The sequence below is a fragment of the Strongylocentrotus purpuratus genome, unplaced genomic scaffold, assembly GCF_000002235.5.
Source record: "Strongylocentrotus purpuratus isolate Spur 01 unplaced genomic scaffold, Spur_5.0 spur5_scaffold_2, whole genome shotgun sequence".
NCBI lineage: Eukaryota > Metazoa > Echinodermata > Echinoidea > Camarodonta > Strongylocentrotidae > Strongylocentrotus > Strongylocentrotus purpuratus.
In genome coordinates, this window is record NW_022145605.1 from 29,209,711 (window position 1) to 29,229,360 (window position 19,650).

Consider the following 19,650-nt stretch of genomic DNA (forward strand, 5'->3'; position numbering starts at 1 on the left):
TCCCCCCCCCCCCTCTCTCTCTCTCTCTCTCTCTCCCTCTTTATCCCTCCCTGGGTCTTCTACCGATTTTCATTTTTTTGTCTCCCTCGCTCTCATTGTCAAGCTCTCTCTCTCTGTCTGCCCCACCCTCCCACCGCCTCTCTCCAGCACTATTTAGTACACTATACCTTAATGTATTTCCCACAGCTGGTTTATCACTATTTTCATTGACACAACTGTGAATTAAGGCATTATAATACAGTATGAGTAAAAAAAAAATTAAAAAAGGTTTACACCTAGAAAATTGCTAATTATTTTAAAAATCATTTAAGAACAGTAAATTATTATACATCTTATGAAAGAGTGTTTTATCCCAAATCATTTGGTATCATTTTTGTGTGGTATGTGATCACGCTTGGAACATATCGACTTGCGCCAAAGTGATGCCTATGTGATGTTTAAATAAAACTATCGGGATTTGGGTATTAATTCGGTCTTTGCAGATCCAAATATCATCCCTAACAAAATTAATCATGCCATTATTTTGTCTGTAAGTAAATTAAATCGTATCTAGGTTAAATTTTTCTCCATATATCCAACATATCAAACCTTCCAAGGAAATCCTCGAATTCTGAATTAAACATGTGACTAATATTCCCTTTACTTCAAATATCCAATTTAAGATTTCGAATCATATTAAAAGTGCCACCAACTATCATAAGGGATTTGTTTCAATTGAATTTATTTAAGCCAACACCTAAATGATTAAAAAAATCTATTTGTTCCTGCTGTCAATAAAAATATACATTACTCTCTGTTTACTCCGCTTTACTGTAGCGTTCCTTTTGGTAACGTCTCTAAGACCCTTAACATTCAAGGAAACTATATTCAACAGATCGTTCTCCTAACTATCATGCATTATTACATTACCTAATATATATAAGATCAATACCTCATATGCCCTTAAACCATTAAATTGGGTTTCTGATTGTGCATTAAATATCAACAAGTGTATCGATGATAGCATTCTTGCATCTTTCACTTTAAAGGTAATGCACAGTTTTGGGACATTTTGAAAACTGGATGGATAGTAATTCCTTAAAATGTTGATATATTTGGATGATCATGTTGATGTTTTATAAGCACTAAGAAATTTAGCCCCTAAAACACTTCCGCTTTCAAAAATTGAATTAAAAACAAATTACCGGTGCTCCCGCGGTAAATGTCAAATATATTTCAAATAGCCCCTAAGGGGCATTCCATGGTAGCTGCGATCATGAAAATCTCAGAATATGTATTTCTTTTATATAATTTCCAAACGGGAATAGCAAATCGATCGATTGTAGTCAAGAAACATTGTTTTAAAGCTAAAGTAATATCAGTCTTGAGAGGGAGCTATGCAACATAAAACGCTTATTATTTACAATGTCATCACTTAATGGCCCGGCTCCGCCGATCACACATAGACGACGCACGGCCGGCGCATTGTAAATCGAAAAAAGTCGTGAACCCGACTTTTGTCAGGATTTGGTAGAAGCTAGCGAGCTGACACCGAACGCATAGCGTGTTGCTAGCGCGCTGCGCGTATACAGGGCATGTGCCCCGCGCATGTCTGGCGTTGGTCTAGCGCGCTCTGCGCGTGTCTGGCGTCCTTTTGGCGTGTACATTGATCCGTCGAGCTCCGCGCACACTTTTGAGCATGCTCAAAAAATCCCGACGGACACAGCGAATAGCAACGAATGCATAGCGTGGGTCCAGCGTTGGTCTAGCGCGCTCGACGAACGACTAACGAATTTCACACATAGGGGACGCATGGGGGACGCACGACCCGCGCATCGCAAATTTGCAATTTTTGCCAGTGCGTTGTCGTGCGTCATCCTTCGTTACTCGTTCGTCGAGTGCGCTGGACCAACGCTGGACCTACGCTATGCATTCGTCGCATTTCGCTGTGTGCGTTGGTAATTTTTTGAGCATGCTCAAAAGTTTGCGCGAAGCTCGACGCATGAATGTACACGCCAAAGGACGCCAGACATGCTCGGAGCGCGCTAGAACAACGCCAGACATACGTGGAGCACAGTACGCCCTGTATACGCGCAGCGCGCTAGCAACACGCTATGCATTAGGTGTCAGCTCGATAGCTTCTCCCAAATCCTGAAAAAGTAGGGCTCACAACTTTTTCCGATTTTCAATGCGCCGGCCGTGCCTCCCCCATGCGTACCCTCTGTGTGACCGGGCCTTTAGACTCGTTTTCAACCGCGACACCGATCATTGAATATTGTAAAATCGTTATGCTCCCAATAATGTTCATGTGAACCAAATTCCTGACCACATACCAAAACTTTGTATTACCTTTAACATATTAACGACACAATGCAATTTTCCAAATATGTATATGCTTGATGATCAACCTTTTCTGATCGATTCCACAACGTTTCTTTCACAATGCAATCGCATAACCAGAACTGGTCTATACCTTTAAGTGTAGTACACTACTTAAGATGAAGCGATTTACTCACAACTTACTAATTTAAAATACTCATTTGCCATGTCACTATAATGTCAAATCAACAAAACTCATTCCTGTGCGTTATCAATCTTAACTTAATGAGTTAATGCATTCAGTTAAGTGTGTCACTGAAGTGTCAAAGTTTATTTCACTATTTAAGTAAGTTTACCCATATATTTTTGTGTGTGTATGCATGTAATTATTACTAGTAATGCTTCAATTACTCAGTCAGTCAGGTTATTAGGCTCATCACATGTGATTATATGGCAAATGAGTAATCTAAATTAGTGAATTATTTAACCAAATGTCATGGCCCTGGGAAGCGGGGGTGCTGGGGGTGCTGCAGCACCCCCGGAATTTTTCCAGGGGGGAGGGGGGGGCACAGCACCCCCTGCAATTTTTTTCGGTATGATATATTTAATGTTTATCATTATATGCCTCGCTTACAAAATAATCACACAGCCGACAGCCAAAAATGAAAATTAGAAAGTACCCAAAAAAATTATATAATAATAAAAAAATAAAAAAATTGTGATAATTGGTGAGATAGCTCCTAAGACGAAAACAGCTCCGAAGAGTCTGAGTTTTTTTTGGTTTTTTTTACTCATCCAACGAATAAAGAGTCTGTGACATATTAGGGAGCAAAAAGGCACTCTACACACTTGTGAATATTTTTACTCATTCGGCCACTAAAGCTGGAAAATACTCATCCAATATTAACCTACATGTAATTTAATGAGTAAAAGGACTCGTCGAGAAAATAATCGGGTCACATACTCGTTTTAAATATCATGTGTGTAACATTTCACTTAGAGAAAGGTGGTGTATTCACCAAATGTGTAAAATAATGCATTTATTAGATATATTCTCTTGACTGAATGAGTGAGCTACGATTTTTACTCACCATACTTAGTTCCGTTTTTTCTGTGTGTACCTGTTTTGTATTTGTTTGGCTTTCATGCATTTCAATTTTACAACGTTTCGGATTCACTTTCAAAGTATTCTTTTCAACGCAATCCCATTTTTTTCTCAAATTGATAACACACGACAATATCATATGTTTATATTGATAAAGTTGTTTTTTTAATCTATACCTACTAATGGTACTTTCAATGTTTTTGTTTAAAACATATCAATCAAGAAAACCGGTGGCATAGCTTCGGGTGAGAGGGCAATCGAGAGAAAAAAAGAGAAAAGTGCAGTTTTTTTTCTAATCAATTATTTATTTGTCATACTTCTGAATGAAATGGATCAAAACGACGTACAGAATTGAATGATTTCCAAAGTTTTTTCATATGCTTTTTTTTTTGGAACATGGGTCATTACGCTTTTAATTGATATTCGTGTTTTTATTACTTTACAATCTATGTACTTAAAAGTTGTACAATAGAGAATTGTATGACCGTCAAGTTGATTACAAAAGTAAGTGTTATGGTAAAGGTCTCCGTACTTTAGAAGACGACTTTTATTAGCAGTCGTCATTCTTTACGGTAGCTCCATACCGATGTATCAGTCAGTTTTAGCTGTTTCCAAATAAATGGAAACCACAGTCATTGTACTATACAATTTTTATTTTTTGTATATTTCATTGAAGAAAATTCCTTAGCGACAAGAAAGACGAATTTATTTACTTCTGTTTTTGTCCATACGACTTGCTCTGTTTCTGGATACTCATAAGCTAACATGTCATCTGTCTTAACGATACAAATGAATTATGTTTTTGATATCACTAATCTAAGGTGAAATTTTGGTTGAAAAAAAGAGTGTATATACAGAAAATGTAACATATCAATTTAGGATATCATGATGCTCTGATTTCTAGATCCTAAAAAATAAGATGGTATTTTGCAAATTGACCTACCTATAATAGTGTCTATTTCTAGTGGTATTTGAATCTCTTTAACCTGATTCAATGAGGAATCTACATAATAATCAGGATAAGAAAGGTTTGTTTGTTTCTTTCTTTGTTTCTTTTAAAATTTTGAGATGAGGTCCTTATTGCTCAATCGATGGTTATAAATTATGCCTAAACATATTCAGGTTATATTCATCAAATAGGTTATATACTTTCATATGTAAACTCATGTAACAGTAGGCATACATCGGTGAGACGTTTCATCAGAATCCTTAATATAGGACATCAAGGACGTATAGTGGTAATTCGATAACATTTTCATTAACTGTACATCAGGTTTTTTTTTTTCTTTTGGTGTGTGAGTAAGGATATTGTCATAACGAGGTTTGATCATATATTTCTTTTAATTTCTTTTAAATGTTTAGAGGGTGTCTGTTATAGTAGGCTTAAACCAACATATATTATTAGTTTATATCTGTGAGTAGTTAGCTTTCAATAAAAAAGGATAGCCTAAAAAGTGAAATCGTTGTTTAACGTTTGAAACAATTGTATTAGTTTATATAAAATCTTTGTATTTGTCATGTTCGCGTAGATAGAATATTAATTTAAGCCTAAATAAAATCTAGAACCTGAATAGTGAGAGAATATGTATATAAAACTAGTGGCTTGTACGTTATAGAGTAGGTGGATGAAATACAGCAAGTTAACAAAAAGGTTACTTAAAATAGTCCGGAAAAGGGGGTTTAGCTTCTTCCCTTAGGTGTTGAGTACGTAGCTTCCAAACTATTCCTGTTTGCAAGTTTTTATCTTGTAATTTATCATAATTTATCCAGTATATTTATACAGTGATCATTTCATCCTCCTTCTCCTTTTCCCTTCCCTCTCCTCTCTCTCATTTTTTCTTTGCTTGATTTCTTTCTGCCTCTCTTTCTCTAGTTTCTCTAGCCCTCTTGCCTATCATGGACTTTTCCATTGGATCTTTAAATTCTTTCTTTATTAATTGGATATCCATGTTGTATTAATTTTGTTTACTATAGGTTATATTAAGATAACCCCCTATTTTTGTTTCAATCTTTCCTGATTCATTTTCAATAGTATTAATACACATGTTTCAAAGTGGGAAACTGTTTAAACAGCTACAAACCATAAAACAACGATGCTTACTATGTAATTGTATTTTATCTTGTTTCTGTTAAAAATTAAAGTACATTAAAGGTAATACAAATGTTTGGTATTGGGTCATGAATTTGGTTCAAATGAACATATTGGAAGCATATGCGATCCTACAATCCTCACTGGGATCCCGTTTACACACATAAAACTGCAGGCTTCAACCCGGCTTCAACCCCTCGCGGCTTCAACCCGGCCTATTATTTATACTTTTAAGGGGAAGTCCACCCTGAAATTAAGTTAGCTTTAATAGGAGTAGAAAAATGAGAGAAACAAGTCAGTGAAAGTTTGAGCAAATTCCGATTAAAAATAAGGAAGTTAGGATTTTTGAAGTTGTGATCAATCAAACACAAATTGGCAACTCTATGACGTATCATGCGAGCTCAACTTCCATTTGCTCAGTACTAAAAAAATCTAAAATTTTCATTTTCCCTCAAGAAAAATTTCAACCATACATGCACCCTAAATATAATAATTGCAAATATGTTTCTATACTCCCCCTGCAAGGAACAAATATATATTTCGTCATCAATAACGAAGAAAACATGATTTTATGGAATATTATGCACAAAGCAAATGAAGGTGAGCTCGTATAATAAGTCACAGAGTTGCCAATTTGTATTTGATTGATCACAACTTCAATAATTCATAACTTTCTTATTTTCATTCAGAATTTGCTCAAACTTTCACTCACCTGATTTTCTTATTATTCTGCCTCTATCGAAACAAACTTATTTTGGGGGTGGACTTTCCCTTTAAGGTTGCGCATAAAAGAAAGCTATGCGCTCATATCATTCGCTGTGGCAATCATTACCTACCGTGTTTACACAGTGATCCGCCTCGAGGTTTAAAGCCAGGTTGAAGCCGCGAGGTGGGTTGAAAGCGGGTTGAAGCCGGCAATTTTATGTGTGTAAACGGGATCCCAGTGATACGCCTCGAGGGTTGAAGCCGGCTTTTGAATCCACCAGAATTGCAGGTCTCAACCCGCCTCGCGGCTACAACCCGGCAATTTGATGTCGTGTAAACGGGATCTGATCCGCCTCGAGGGTTGTAGCCTGCTAGCTAGCACAATAATTCATGTATTATTCATTAGCTGAAGATGTGGGCCGACGTGAGCAGCCAATGAAAATGGTAGTATTGATATGCGCGCATAGCTTTCTTTTATGCGCATTGTAATCCCGTAGTATTTTTGTGCCAAAGTTAATTTTGTAGCTGTTTTGGCTTCAAAAGGGTCCTAATTGGCAAAAAATGATGGGGTGCAAATTTTCAGACCCCTCTTTCATTTCCTGGGTGTCCTATAGACCGGGAGCGCAGGGGGGAGGGGGGAGGGGGGAGGGGGAGGGGGGGGTCAACCTAGCTGGGAAGGAAACCAATTTTCACGTGCACAGATGTAAAGATCGCATAGCTCCACATAACAAATTGACCGTCTGACATGTTCTAAGTGGTGGGTGTGGCCAGGGGCGGTATTCTGAACATTGTTGTAAGTTTTGTGTTATCTTTTGTTGTATCTCCCAGAGATAACACAGCGCTAATATTGTTGTAAGTTGGTATTCTGGGGCGGTATTCTGAACCCAGTGTTATCTCTAATATTGTTGTATCTTTGGAGATAAGATAAAGTTGGTATTCTGAACATTGTTGTAACTTTTGTGTTATCTTTTGTTGTATCTTTTCTCTCATCTCATTGGCCGCGCCTGCGCTTATAGTTTGGTGCGCTTGTAATTGTGCTTATTTTAGGTATAAAATGGCGCCTAATCCTCATTTGCATATGCGCACGAGAGATAATATGTCGAGATAATTGGTATTCTGAAAGTTGTTGTATCTTTTATCTTATCTTATCTTGCATGGTATTTACAACAATATTTACAACAGGTAGGGGGTTGTTGTAACTTTCGTGGTGATATAATGGCGGCAATATTTCTTGCCCAGAACCAACTTCGTGCCAATAGACGAGTTAGAAGAAGATTGTGTGTTGACCGGAAACATCACAGATGAGAACTTTCTAAGAAATTACATGCTAGGATAAGACTATTTTAATGCTCTCATCTAAACCAATATAGTGAAAGCGTGATTTGTTTTCATGATCCACATGCCACAGCGCATGATGACGCGCGTAATAAGCGCTCAAATAACTAATTACGCCCAAGATTAGTATGTACTAGGCGCATCTTCAGATATGGCTTAAAGTATTCCTATTGGTTGACCTACTCATCATGCTTATATAACACAGATTTTGATTGGTAGGGTCCATACAAATGGGCGTGTCAACAGTGGTCAAAGATAAGATAGAGGCGGTCCTTCAAGAGATAACACAGGGATAAAATGATGTTCAGAATACCAACTTACAACAATATTAGCGCTGTGTTATCTCTGTGAGATACAACAAAAGATAACACAAAACTTACAACAATGTTCAGAATTCCACCCCAGAACATCATTTTATCCCTGTGTTATCTCTTGAAGGACCGCCTCTATCTTATCTTTTAACACTGTTGACACGCCCATTTGTATGGACTCTACCAATCAAAATCTGTTTTATATAAGCATGATAAGTAGGTCAACCAATAGGAATACACTATGCCATATCTGAAGATGCGCCTAGCGCATACTAATCTTGGGCGTAATTAGTTATTTGAGCGCTTATTACGCGCGTCGTCATTATGCGCTGGGATGTGGCATGTGAATCATGAAGACAAGTTACGCCTTCACTATATTGCTTAAGATGAGAGCATTAAAATCGTCATATCCTGGCATGAAATTTCTTAGAAAGTTCTCATCTGTGATGTTTCCGGTCAACACACATTCTTCTTCTAAGTCGTCTAATGGCACGAAGTTGGTTCTGGGCAAGAAATATTGCCCCAATTATATCACCACGAAAGATACAACAACCCCCTACCTGTTGTAAATATTGTTGTAAATACCATGCAAGATAAGATAAGATAAAAGATTTCAGAATACCAATACACCAGTTTACAGTTGTGTGCGCCATTTTAAACAAAGCCAATGACCTAGAGGTCATGATATTTATGCGTAAATTAAGATTGCGCCCCTGCAAATTTTGATGATATCACTGCCTATGCGCTGCGTTGTGCGCGCACATCATCATTTGCATGGGCGCAATCTTAATTTACGCATAAATACCAGAGGTCAGAGGTTATTGGCCCCATTCCGGGGCCAATGACCCGAGGTCAAATGTCTGCGCATGCGCACTGATACAACTGTAAACTGGTGTATTATCTTGTCATATTATCTCTCGTGCGCATATGCAAATGAGGATTAAGCACCATTTTATTACTAATAAGGACAATTACAAGCGCACCAAACTATGAGCGCAGGCGCTGCCGATGAGATGAGAGAAAAGATACAACCAAAGATAACACAAAACTTACAACAATGTTCAGACTACCAACTTTATCTTATCTCCAAAGATACAACAATATTAGAGATAACACAGGGTTCAGAATACCGCCGCAAGGGGACGCCCCCACCGAAAAAGTGGCCCTTTTGACGACAAAATAGTATTATGTAAATAATATTTTAAGGAAACCTTGAATCACCATTAGTTTGGTGTCATATAAAAGAGTTAAATTATCTAAATTTTGATACTAAATTCAAAGAATTTGGGATTAATTAACATAGCAAATTCAAGTAAAAAACATGATTTTTGTGATTTTTTCGAAAAATTGAATTTTTATCAAAAAACATTATTTTCCATACATCAAAGTCGGAGAATTGCATTTTTTCATTACTTTCCAGGAATTTGCTTATGTACAACGACAATATCCTGTGCGAGGGAGAGGTGTATATATCGTTTCAATAAAAAGTTATAGCAATCCAAATTTATTGATTTGATTTCCACATAAACAACATTTTTGCCTACATGTGTATTAACTGTATGCATATACGTGCATTAGTGTATTAAGGACCTGTTTGGTGCGTTTACATCGAGTTTTTAAGATAACTTTGAACTAAAACCTCTAATCACCATGTATTTGGTGTAAAAAAGATGGATAATTAGAATACCTTCATTCTGATATCAATTTCAATGAGTGATGTAGTGTGTGAAATATAAATTTTGAGCCAAAAAGGTGCTTTATTGTAGATATTCCTCTGATTTTTGCCAGTATATCGGTATATCAACTGGACAAAACTGATTAGACATTTAGTAGTGCAGAAAGTTCAAAGGATTTAGAGCGCTGAGTGCAATTGATAAGATCTTCTCCTGTACTCTGGGATGTTTCAGGAAATGTGGACATTGGCAGTTCCCCCCCCCCCCCCCAAAAACAAAAAAAAAAAAAAAAAAATTGCATAAATCATATGGTCTTTTTGAACATGTTGCTGAAATGACATGATTTTCTGTGATTTTATCTCTTTTTGGGAGGTAAATACTTTTGTATGCCTTTGTTGGAAAATGACAAGTCTCCCAACAATTACGCAAAAATGTGCTTATTTAGAAGCCTTCATGTCAGGGCCTGCAAAACGGTAGGGCTCGAGCCCTCCTCACCTTTATGAAAAAGAAAGAAAGAGAGAAAGAAAGAATGCTCTTCTGACCGTAATTAAATACCTAAAACCAGTGGCGGATCCAGGGGGGGGCCGAAACGGCCGCGGCCCCCCCTATTGGCGGCGCAAAAAAAAAAGAGAAAAAAAGAAGAAAGGAGAAGAGAAGAAAAAAAGGAGAAGAGAAAAGAAAGGAGAAGAGAAAAGAAAAGAGAAGAGAAAAGAAAGAAGAGAGAGAGAGAGAGAAAGAAAAAAAAAGAAGATCCCCCCCCCCCCCCCACCTCACTCCCACTCCGGGGTCGGAGGGACCGATTTTGTGTTCCCAACATTTCCGATAAAGGGTTACTTTTCACGCAACAAAGTCCGGCCCGTAATACACACAAATCCGGCTCGCACTGACTCTACACACCGAAGATAAAGGGGTGCTTTCAAACTAAGAGAGGGAACATACATGCGCATACCCTAGATAACACTGAGTGGGTGGGGGGGGGGATGGGAAGGGGAAGAGAAAAGTCGGGTGAGAAAGGGGGAAAGACAAGGAAATGGCGCTAAGTGACAGTAACGACGAATAAGGGAAAAACTGTAATCGGGAGATTTGGGGTCATTCCAGAAGGCTTGGGAAACGTTATTGAATAGAGGGGGCCGGGCCGGCCGCATAAAATCTCGAGCCGGATTCAAAGTTAAACGTTACAAACAGCCCCTGCTTTTTGAAAAAAAATTGAAAAGGGCACAATGTTTTGGATGTCTTTCAAATAGAAGCTATATACTAAACAGTCAAATTTTAAATTAACGGTAGGGCCGCATCACAACTCTTATTTTGCCCTTCATTTGGATTCAGCTCATACCAACTCGCCTGTGCTTATATTTGAACAGTTGAACTCATGTAGGTAGTGATAATGGACATCGGCGGCGATCCTGGGCCCGATAGAGAGACACGTCCCCCCGGAAATTTAGATATATAGCTAGAAAGAAATATACATGTAGCGGAAAGAACGTACATATTGGACTAAAGGATTTTCTAGAATGCATAATTTCAGCATTCTACATTGCAAAATCTCGCTTGGTCGCTCCGCTCCGACCCTCGCCCGATAACACAAAACTAAGATATGACGCTCCCGGTCGCGATTATTTCATGGTTGGTGTATACATAGATCTTTTTTCCTCTTTCATTTCTACTGACCTAATTGTATGCTATCACAATCATGATTGTTTCATTTTCCCTTTAAAGCATGCGTAGCTAGGGTCGGTAGGGGCAGTAAGAGGACATAGGACGAAAAAAGGAGCAGACAAAGAAACATTTTTGACAAGTCTAAAACGGGACAACAAATCATCTTCTTTTTCTAATAATTTAATGAAACGTTAAGCTTCTGCGCTTTGCGCTGGAGGGAAAAACTGAATTTAGAGAAGGATTAAGAGTCGGGAATGGAACAACGAATTATCTTCTTTCTCTAATAATTTCATTAAACTATGAAAGGTCAGAGCTTCCGCGCCTCGCGCGGAAGGTGGAAAATGAATTCAAACAAGGATTTAGAGTCGAGAATGAAACAACGAATCATCTTCTTTCTCTAATAATTCAATGAAACGTCAAAGCTTCCGCGCCTCGCGCGGAGGGGGGAAACTGATTTCAGACATTAACAACCGAGAACGGTACAACGAATCGTCTTCTTTCTCTAATAATTCATTGAAACGTCAAAGCTTCCGCGCTTCGCGCGGGAGAGGGGGGGGGGGACTCAATTCAGACAAGGATTAAGAGTCGAGAACGGTACTCTTTCTCTAATGATTTAATGAACGTCAAAGCTTCCGCGCTTCGCGCGGGAGGGGGTATGGAAACTGAATTCAGACAATGATTAAGAATCGAGAACGGTACAACGAATCGTCTTCTTTCTCTAATAATTTAATGAAACGTTAAGCTTCTGCGATTTGCGCTGGAGGGAGTAATCTGAATTCAGACAAGGAATAAGAGTCGAGAATGGTACAACAAATCTTCTTCTTACTCTAATAATTCCATTAAACGTCAAAGCTTCCGCGCTTTGCGCGGAGGGTGGGAAACTGAATTCAGACAATGATTAAGAACCGAGAACGGTACAACGAATCGTCTTCTTTCTCTAATAACTTAATGAAACGTTAAGCTTCTGCGATTTGCGCTGGAGGGGGAAAACTGAATTCAGACAAGGAATGAGAGTCGAGAATGGTACAACGAATCGTCTTCTTTCTCTAATGATTTAATGAAACTTCAAATCTTCCGCGCTTCGCGCGGGAGGGGGTATGGAAACTGAATTCAGACAATGATTAAGAATCGAGAACGGTACAACGAATCGTCTTCTTTCTCTAATAATTTAATGAAACGTTAAACTTTTGCGCTTCACGCGGGAGAGGGGGAAACTCAATTCAGACAATGATTAAGAATCGAGAACGGTACAACGAATCGTCTTCTTTCTCTAATAATTCAATGAAACGTTAAGCTTCTGCGATTTGCGCTGGAGGGGGTAATCTGAATTCAGACAAGGAATAAGAGTCGAGAATGGTACAACAAATCTTCTTCTTTCTCTAATAATTCCATTAAACGTCAAAGCTTCCGCGCTTTGCGCGGAGGGGGGAAACTGAATTCAGACAATGATTAAGAGTCGAGAATAGTACAACGAATCCTCTTCTTTCTCTAATGATTTAATGAAACGTCAAAGCTTCCGCGCTTCGCGCGGGAGGGGGTATGGAAACTGAATTCAGACAATGATTAAGAATCGAGAACGGTACAACGAATCGTCTTCTTTCTCTAATAATTTAATGAAACGTTAAACTTTTGCGCTTCACGCGGGAGAGGGGGGAACTCAATTCAGACAAGGATTAAGAGTCGAGAACGGTACTCTTCTTTAATGATTTAATGAAACGTCAAAGCTTCCGCGCTTCGCGCGGGAGGGGGTATAGAAACTGGATTCAGACAATGATTAAGAATCGAGAACGGTACAACGAATCGTCTTCTTTCTCTAATAATTTAATGAAACGTCAAAGCTTCTGCGCTTCGCGCGGGAGAGGAAAGGGGGGGGACTCAATTCAGACAAGGATTAAGAGTCGAGAACGGTACTTTTCCTCTAATGATTTAATGAAACGTCAAAGCTTCAAAAAATTTCAAATTTCCGGGCCCCCCCCCCCCCTATTGGAAAATCCTGGATCCGCGCCTGCTAAAACCCCTGAACTTCCGGGGGCTCCACACCCTGGACCTCACCAAGGGCCCTAATAATGGATCCCTGAATGCTCATCTGACCATAATTAAATGCCTTAAACGCTGAGCTTTATGGGACATTTAATATCAATGCCTTAAAATAATAACACAACAACATTACAGATGAAAAGATTACAAAATAAAAACATACCAAACCCAACAGTGGAATACAATCGAACGCTACGCATAAACAAATCAAATTTAAGAGATATTTATAGATATTCTTTAGTAAATACCTTGAACACTTGAACACTAGCATGGGAAGGTAATGGGTACGGACACCTACACAACAACGATATCCTCTCGAAAGACATTAATTTACATTTGCCACTCAAGATCCGGATGTACTAAGTGGGAACCTGGAAGGATTTATTTCTTGAATTCACGGTGCGGTGATAATGGTTGCTGGTGACAAGTCAAATTATCTGATGATTGCAAATGATCAAGCTTTATAAAAGCTTCAAAAAACAAAAAACAGAATTGAAATCGGTCAATGCGTTGTGATTTTATACCATTTTTTTTATATCGCAAAATTACCGACAAACCAGGCAGAAATGGTAAAATTGGCAAAAATGGCAAGATTCGACAAAGTTGACAACTTAATTCATCACTTTTTTTGACACAGATAATAAATAAAATTATCAGACACTAAAATATCATCTTTGTGGTAAAAAAATACAACAAAAAAAATTCATATATCTATTACTGTTTTGAAAACAGAAGCCAACAAAATAAGTCATTTTTGCCATTTTTGAGAATCTGCAGATATTATTTTCACAACTTTTTCATATTATGAAAAAGTTGTGAAAATAACTAAGTCCGCCTAATTAATATGCGCATATGTAATCAAATCAAAACCGAACATGATACATTGGTGAAACCTATGTATATCAGACAGGTATTGAAATATATTTCATTTGAAATAAAAAAAATCATGAATATTCATCAAATATGCAAATTAGGTAATTTCAGCTAATTATATTTTCGCGCACTCATTATGCAAATTAGGAAAGTCAAACCGTTCATTTTGGGGGCATTTTTATAATCCTATATTCATAGATCATATTTTCACCAAATATTAACCTTAGATTTCAAATATTTTTGCAATGCCAATAAAATATGGCGATGGAAATTACTTGGATCACCGTCACAGTTATTTCCTTATGTGTTTCACAAATTATTCAGAAAAACCGATCACATGATAAGAATTTGCCGATTTTCAGCTACATTACAGTATATTTGGTTATTTAAAAGATGTCACATTTGAGGATTTATGACGATTTTCGCATCAACACAACTTCCGAAAGTCCTTAAACTACCCCTCGTTCGTTCCGACAACTTTATTCACACGTCAAATTTTCTTGTCACTCCCCATCTCATTCCAGCACCAATGGAAAAGAGAAGGCTTTATTGTCCGGACACACAACCCCCATCATAATAAAATTATGAAGCAATATCAAGGGTGTCGATTTGTATTCGTGGTTGGGGGGGGGGATGATAGGTGCCAAAATATTTTCGGCAATGGATCAAAGCAACCAAAGTGGTAGAAGCGTGTGGAAAGTTGCACCCCTCCCAAGCGCGTAGCCAGGATTTAATTTTAGGGGGGCGGTAGTGAGCACGCGAAGCGCGGTTCCTAGGGGGTTGGGTGCAGGGAGGGGGAGTTCCTCCCCCCCCCCCCCCCCCCCGCGCAAAGCGCGGAAGCTTTGACGTTTCACTAAATTATTAGAGAAAGAAGACGATTCGTTAAACCGTTCTCGACTCTTAATCCTTGTTTGAATCAAATTCCCCTTCCTTCGCGCGTAGCGCGGTAGCTCTGACGTTTCATTAGATTATTAAAGAAAGAAGACGATTCGATGTACCATTCTCGACTCTTAATCCTTGTTTGAATCAAGTTCCCCTTCCTCCGCGCGTAGCGTGGAAGCTCTGACGTTTCATTAGATTATTAAAGAAAGAAGACGATTCTATGTACCATTCTCGACTCTTAATCCTTGTTTGAATCAAGTTCCCCTTCCCCGCGCGTAGAGCGGAAGCTCTGACGTTTCATTAGATTATTCAAGAAAGAAGACGATTCTATGTACCATTCTTGACTCTTAATCCTTGTCTGAATTCATTTTTGCCCATTCCTGCGCGAAGCGCGGAAGCTTTTACATTTATTACATTATTAGAGAAAGAAGACGATTTGTTTTATCGTGTCCTTCATGAATTCAGTTTCCCCCTACCGCGCGAAGCGCGGAAGCTTTAATGTTTCAATAAATTATTACTCTTAATCCTTGTCTGTATTCATTTTTGCCCATTCCGCGCGTAGCGCGGAAGCTTTCACGTTTCATTAAATTATTAGTAAAAGAAGACGATTAGTTGTATCGTGTACTTTGACGTTTCATTTGATTATTACTCTTAATCCACGTCTGAATTCAATTGCCCCCCTAACAGCTTTGCCCTGTTCGCTAAATTATTAGAGAAAGAAGACGATTCGTTGTACTGTTCTCTGTATTAATCCTTGTCTGAATTCAGTTTCCCCACTGAAAATAAGTTGTGTCACAAATAAGTTGTGACATAATAATTCTCCAAAAATGAAAAATGTTTTAGGAAATATCAGGAAATAAAATGAGTGAAAAAAATTAAAAAATAAAGATACAATGACGTGAATTTTAAAAAGGGTGCACGGAAACAACATAACAACTAGTGAACTATAGTTTTATAAGTCATACTAATGTCCGAAAATCTTTCTCCTTGTCTCCGATCTCATCACGAAATCGTCACAGAGTTCATCTATGTTTACACTGTCCAGGATTGTCTGATGTGCATTGCAGATTGCTACTTTTGTGCTTAGCGCTTAACATTTAGCTCGTTGCTTTTGATGCTGCGTCTTTGCATTTTGGCGCACTGCATTTCTATGATGCTGTTGATTGAACAAATAAATATTGAATAAATTCATCAATTCCTGATGAAGCCGTATGAGCGAGAATTCAATTTATTCTTGTCTCATAAACGGTTGTCTTATTTACTTCGTATATATGTATGTATTATGAAAATGAGATAGCAAAATGTGTTTATTGATGGTCATCTTGCGAGTAATAACCAATAACTACTCTCATCGGACTCTCATCATTAATTTTTCTCTTCATTTAAAAAAAAACATTGTTATGGTGAATTATTGGGGGGGGGGATGCCATCCCCCCACCTGAAATATTGGGGGGTATATCCCCCCCCCCTTCCCCTCCGGGATCGACACCCATGAGCAATATCTTAACATAAATAATTAAAAAAAGAATGATTTGATAAAAATCGGTTTTGTATAACTATGTATGGGCACTTTAAATTGGCTGAAAGTCACTGTGATGTAATTCCGGCGGACAACTTTCCCAATTGTTTTTAAACACAAAGGGCTAAAATGTCATTTTTCCAAAATGTATGACCCAGGAGGGTATTTTCTTTTTGAGAGGACCTATAATAACCTAATAAATTGATGAAGTGCCCAAAGGGAGAGTCCTCTAACCTTATTGGCAATTTGAGATTCGCAAATATCTAATGATCTCCTATTTCAAACAATCATGTATAACTCTCTTATGATTGATCCGATTTATTTCAAAATAATGTTCTTATGTTTTTTCTGCTTTCAAATAAATGAACTCATTATAAAGGTTGGATATTCATTTACATCTCATGCGGTTTTCTAAATGTCTAACAATAAACTTACACTTGGTACTATCCCTTTCACATAAACTGTTTCATAACTAGTTTTCTTTTGCTATAAAAGTTTTACTCTCTTTCAAAGTGCACATGACGGTTGGGTTAGAGAGAAAGAGAGAAGGGGGTGAGAGTATGGAAAGAGGGGTGTGATGAAAGAGAGGGGAAGTGATCTGGGAAGAAGGTGTGAGGCAAAGGGATATGTTAGCATGACTCCAGTGTATGAATACGTATGGTATAGAAGGGTGGCTAGATAAAAGGCGAGACAAGACAAGAGAGGCTGAGTGAAGAAAAGAGATGCAGGGGATAAGGAGAAATCTATGAGTAATAAAAGAGACGAAGAGAAAGTAAAAGTAAGTGCGCCGTGAATCGCCGTACTCACGCTTATGACGGGCGGAACGTGCCATAAACATGACAATTATACAACCATACATCCATCGAATGGATATAAGGTTTTAACCAATCAGAACGTAGGAAATCGTACATCCATACAATCATACATCCATACATCTATGCAACCATACAGCTACAGAACGCATGCAAGGTTTTAAGGTATTTGTCAAGACTCAGAGAATAATGTGGATCAAACGGTTGCTCTATGGAGAAAAGTATTCAGGTTGGAAAGTTACCTTTGACCACTTTTTCAGATCACTGGGGGGGTCGAATTATATTTCTTTGTAATTATGATATAAATAAAATGGACTTGAAGGGTATACCATTGTTTTATAAAGACATGTTGAAAGCATGGCAAGAATTAAATAAATGCAGACACTTTGGAGAAAATAAGAATAATCCGATTATATTTAGTGTATATGTCTCAGCAATAAATTTTTTTTTTTTTTTGATGTCGAACTATTTCAGAACAGTATACTTCAAGCATCAGATATAATTGTCAGAGGTCGTTTAAAACCGATCTTACACTTTTTTAATTTGGGTTTTGCAACTGAAAGCTTGCTTAGAATTCAAATGATCTTTTCAGCAATCAGAAAAGAATGGATACAAAGTGATTTTATGGAAGTGGACACTGAAAATTTTGAAATAGAATTGATGATATTTGGACGTTTACAGAAACTATGTGATATAAAGTCTAGGAGATTATTTGATTACTTCATTGAAGAACTTCAAAAAGAATATTGTTACATACGGTAACTGTCAATTTGATCTTGGAATGACGGAGTTGAAAGAAACATTCACAAGGATGAAATGTGCAATTCTATTAATAAACAAAGAGAGTTTCAATACAAACAGTTACAAAGGGGCTGTATGTACGAAAAGAGAGCTCTTTAAATTTGGTTTTGAGTCAGACCATTTTTGTTCCTTTTGTAGACAAGAAGTAGAGACATAGTAGAGACATACCAACATTTATTTTTAGATTGTCTTAAAGTTAAACGATTATGGCAGGAGGTATTTCAAAAGTTACATTTTATCGAAATTCACAGTGATGATTGGGAACTCATTTTATGGGAATATCCGGCAATACTGCTAGAATATTTGTAATAAATTGTATCATATTTTTAGTGAAGTATGTCATTCTTATTTCTTGAAAACAAGGAACTCTGCCATCTTTACATGAAGTAGTACTACATATCCTAAAAGATTACATAAACGAGGAATACAAAATAGCCTTCAAAAAGGGGAAACTGGGGATGCACTTACAGAAATGGGAACAAATCGATGCATTTTTACGATAAGAGTTAATGGATGCGGGTATTATTATTGTTTTTATTGTATTTTAATTCTCTCATGTACAGGTGGACAAACCTGAACAGGTTGCAGTGTGTGTGTCGGCGTGAAGGGGTGTGAGGTGGGTGAGCCACAGGGGGGGGGGGGGGGTGTGAAGAGTTTGTGTGGTGTGAGTTGAGGTTGGGCGAGCTAGTGTGTGATTGGGTCGGACTGTAAAATTCATACCTTCCTCTATGGTTATTTTGATTATTAACTGTTACGTGAAAGAAAAAAATGTACAGATAGGGGAGGGGGGATAATTTAACTTTAGTTCATTTATTTTCTTTAATTATTTCATGTTTTTACGCAATGTACACAATTTTGCATTTCAGCCATCTGGCTGCAAATGAATTTTCAATAAAACAATTACCATTACTATTACACAGACACAGACACACATACACACGCGCGCACACGCACATACAATATTTGTTTCTTCTATTTATATAGTGGAGATGCATGGGGCAGGAATAGGAATTGAAATCTATGACGGGCATTTCCAATATGTACCGAAATCACCTGGCTATGAAGAAGGAAAAAAAGGAAAAGAAAAAGGAGAAAAGAACCGAAGAAGAAGAAGATCGAAGAAGAATTCACGAACAAAGAGATTCTTTTTTTTTAAAGCTTTTTTGCTTTTATTCATATTTTCATAATTATACAAAATGATTAAGAGGAACATAAATGTTCTTACAGTATAAACATAGTACATTGTCTCATTCATTGATAGGGCCGTAGCCAGAGTTTGATGTTTGTTTGTTTGTTTGTTTGTTTGTTTGTTGTTTTTTTTTTTGGGGGGGGTAGGGGAGGGGGGGGCACATACATGTAATTGATCGACGTCCTGGGGAGGGATTTAAAAAAGTTCAACCGATCTTGGAAATGTTGGGGGGCACGTCCCCCCCCCCCCCCCACCCGTGCCCACGGGTCTGATTATAGACACAGAAATATTTTTTGAAATATTTTCCATAAGTATCCAAACTAATAGTATCAATACAATCTGCAATTTAGGAGGTAAAAATAATT